Source organism: Pinus tabuliformis, chromosome Q, assembly GCF_031772625.1.
Source record: "Pinus tabuliformis cultivar Carrire ecotype Pingquan chromosome Q, CPIR1, whole genome shotgun sequence".
Lineage (NCBI taxonomy): Eukaryota > Viridiplantae > Streptophyta > Pinopsida > Pinales > Pinaceae > Pinus > Pinus tabuliformis.
The window spans coordinates 145,461,383-145,465,934 of record NC_142296.1 but is presented as its reverse complement, the minus strand read 5'-3'; positions in this window follow the sequence as shown (position 1 = coordinate 145,465,934).

Genomic DNA, 4,552 nt, shown 5'->3' with positions numbered 1-4,552 from the left:
ATTGGATTGATAAAATTTCTGATCCTCTGATGAATAATCTTCAATGAGCCACCACCGGGCAAGTCCGATCTACTACCACCAAACAGATCAGGAATTCCAATGCCCCACCACCAGGCAAATCTGATCTACTACCACCGAACAGATCAGGAACTCCAATGCGCCACCACTGGGAAAATCCGATCTGCTACCACCGAACAGATCAGGAACTCCAATGCGCCACCACTAGGCAAGTCCGATCTGCTGCCACCGAACAGATCAAGAACTCCACTGCACCACCACCGGGCAAGTCCAATCTACTACCATCGAACATATCAGGAATTCCAATGCGCCACCATCAGGCAAATCTGATCTGCTACCACTGAGTAGATTAGGAACTTAAATGCGCCACCACCGAGCAAATCTGATCTGCTGCCACTGAACAGATCTGAAATTTCAAAGTGCCACCACCAGGAAACTCCGATCTACAAAAAATTGCATATTTTCTAAAGAGAAAGAGGCTGGCGCTTCTCGACGGCGAAATACCCACGCCGAAAACAAAATCGATGCGTCTTATGAAATTGGCACGATTAAGGCTTGATTTTCTGCGCCAATAGTAATTCCTCGTGCACTGGCGCGATTATCTCTCTCAAAATCGCACCAAATGGCGCGAATGTTCCTTAATAAACAGCGCCAACCCTTTCTTCTGCTCAAAAAATGGCGCAACTATTCGCGACGAAACTGCGCTAACCTTATTTTCCACTCAGAGATGATCAGTCATCTGAAACCTATCTTCAAGTGTTACTGCAGTCCACCTGATTCTACGAATGCTTTTGTACACTCCACCGCTACTACAGTTCTATAATCAATGATGCCTCCTAAAAAAAAATTAAGGTTATCCCTACTTTGTGCTCTGATACCAAGATAAAAATTAGACTTGAATTAAAAAGAAGGAGTTACAGCTCACAGGTGTGTACTGCACCTGGAGACTGCACTCAAACAAAGAGAACTCTCTCTATACGCTCTACTTCCGTCAAATGAGCAATTACATCATTAAGTACATTACTAGAGATCAGGAAGTTGCAAGCAAACTCCTAAACTCTAGGAACAAATCCTAAACTAAGGAGATACGTTACAACTTGTGTAACCATTTCTCCATTAATACAAAATAATATTAATTATTTTCAACTCAATCATGGTCAACCATGGTCCAACGTCACATTGTGACATTTATTCTTTCAATATGAAAAGATGGTCAACCATGGTACAACATTTCATTGTGAAAAATATTGTCTCAATATGAAAATCAATCATGGCCAACCATGTTTGTTTTATCGTTTATAATATTTACCTTGGGGTTGATATACCTTGGGTTTACAATATTAATCCTTTGGGTTTTTTGGTTTTTAGTATTAATCCCTCATTTTTATTAGTGCCTTAGGTTTACAAAATCAATCCCTTGGGTTTATTAATCTAAGGTATCATACTCTTATGGTATAATATTATGATATGGTTTATATATTAATCCTAAGGTTTAATATAAATACCTTGGGTTTATAATATTAATCATAAGATTTAATATTAAGCCTAGTGTTTACAATATTAATCCCTTGGGTCTATTAGTTTTAGGATTTATATATCTAGTGTTTAATATTCATCCTAGGGTTTGATATTATTCCCTTGGGTTTAAAATGATTCCTTTGGGTTTAAAATGACTCCCTTAGGTTTATAATATTAATCCCTTTAGTTTTTAATATTAATCCCTTAGGTTTATAAATTCCTTGGATTTATAGTATTAGGCTTTTGGGTTTATAATATTAATCTTACGGTTTATATTCCTAGGGTATAATATTAATCCTAAGTTCTAATGTTATTCCCTTGGGTTTATAATATTAATAATTAGTTGGGGTTATTAATCCCTTTTGTTTACAATGTTAATCCCTTTTGTTTACCGATCACTTGTGTTAATAATCCCCAAAGTTTATAATATTAATCCTTGGGTTTATTAATCCTATAGGCTTTTATATTAATCCATTGGTTTTTTAATATGAATAATCCTTTGGGTTTATTAATCTCTTTGGTTTATAATATTCATTATTGGGCTTATAGTATCAATCCATTTGGTTTATAATATGTATCCCTTTTACAAATAATAATTATAATAATTATTAATAATAAATATTTATTAATATTTATTAATGATTAATATTATTTTTAGGATTACTAATTTTTAATATTAATATTTATATTATTATGAATTATGAATTATAAATATTTCTATTTATTTTATATTTATATTTAGGCTATTAATGCCAATGTCATATTATCACATTTATAAAATTAATTCTTTGGGTTTATAAAATTAATTCTCTGGGTCTATAATATTAATTCCTCAAGTTTATTTCCCCTTGGTTTATAACATTAATCCTTTGAATTTATAATATTTGATTTTTAGTATTCGATTTATAATATCACATTTAGTGTAAGTGTTTGAAATGTTGGATTTCTAATATTGGGATTTATAATATTGGATTTGATCATTTTAAGGTTTATAATATTAATATGATTATTAATTGCTTAGGTTTATTAATCTATTGGGTTTACTAACCCTAAAGGTTCATAATATTTATCCCTTGGGTTTATAATATTAACCCCTTGGGTCTATCTTTCCCAAGGATTTATAATATTAATCCCTTTGGTTTATTTTTATTAATGTTAAGGTTTAATATTCTTTTAAGTCTTATAATAGTAGGGTTTATATAATAATCCACTGGATATAAAATATTAATCTCTGAGGTTTATAATCTTAAGATTTGTAATTGTAGGGTTTATAATATTAATCCTAATGTTTTTAATCTCTTGGATTTATAATATTAATGCTAGGTTTTATAATCATTTGTGTTTACAATACAAATCTTAGGGTTTAATATTGTTCCCTTGGGTTTATAATATTAATCCCTTGAGTTTATAATATTATTATACACTTTGGTTTATTAATCTCTATTAATATAGTTAATATTATTAATATACTATATTATTTATATATGGGTCGATATTATTAATATTGTGATTATAATATAAGTATATATAAAAGATATTGATAGGTATGTTAATATGTTAATAAATGTATATTAATCATTAAGATAATGGTAAGAAATAAATAAATATTATTAGAAATAATCGTATACTATTACTATATTATGTTAATTTTGTTATTGTTATATATATATATATATATGTGTGTGTGTGTGTGTGTGTGTGTGTGTGTGTGTGTGTGGATATAGATGTGGTTTTTATTAGTTATATAGTTATTAATAAGTACAAATAGTCATTCTCTAATAGTCACATTAACACTATACATCTAATAATTATTTAATGTGATTCATAAATGCCTATTGACATATATCAACCACATTTACTAATGTGGTTGTATATGTGCTTCATATATGGCTATCAACATATATCAACCACATTAGTAAATGTGAGTTTGCTAGTTTTTTAGGTCAATACAAGTGAACTTGGTCACTACGAGATAAAGCACTTAACTTTAAAACATTCTAGTAAGGCCATATGGATATTAATAATTTTTTAATCTCAAGGAGGTTTCCCTTTGTAAGTTTAATCAACTAATCATATACTATATAAATAAAACAAAATATTATTAAAAAATAATCAAATTGAATATCAAAGGCTAAATTATAGAAACAAATGTAAGAATATTATTTCTAGTGAAACCAAAACTAATAATGGTGAAACTAACCAATTCGATTACAATATATATTGTTTGTGGCAAGTATAACAAGTGTTGCATGGCATCATAGTCCTTGTCATTCAAGATATGTCCGTACATATTAGTTAGGTAACTAAATTCTTTACATCATTTATTTTCCTCATTACATCTTCTAGAAACATACAAAGAATAATTGTCTCAGACTCATTTTTGGGTAAATACTATATTAATCAAGTTTATGAAAGTCCTGAGATTTTATAGAAGAATATCCTTCGTACCACCCATTAACAAATGTAACTCTTGCTTTAGAATTAAAATTCTTAAAAAAACATGGTAGAAAGCCCTTGGACCTTAAAAATTTTAACTAACCTGTACTCATAAAGTTAGAGTCCATCTCAGTTAGAAGATACGAAGAAGAAAATAAGTAAAGGTAATCATATAAGAAATTAAGTTGTTTTATATGTAACTGTTTAATAATTATATTTTCAATTTATGTGATGACCAAGAAAAGAGTAGAGAATGGTTGGTTATGCAGGAAAGAATAACATGTTATTAGGTATAAAATGCCAAACACATTACAAATCCTATCTAGATTTGAATTATGAGTTGTGGTACTATCTTTAATTTGAAAACAAAAATTATTTCTAAATAATTATATAGAGAAATAAATAAAGTTTATTTTTAGATAATGCATGGAGAGAAAAGAACAAAGATCTACTTCTAGGTAAATCATATAAACTATAATGAAACTATTTTCAATAGAGAGTTCGATTTCCATTAGAATTCATAAATTATCTAGTACATACAATTTATACTTACGAATATGACATATGTCCGAGTTAATGC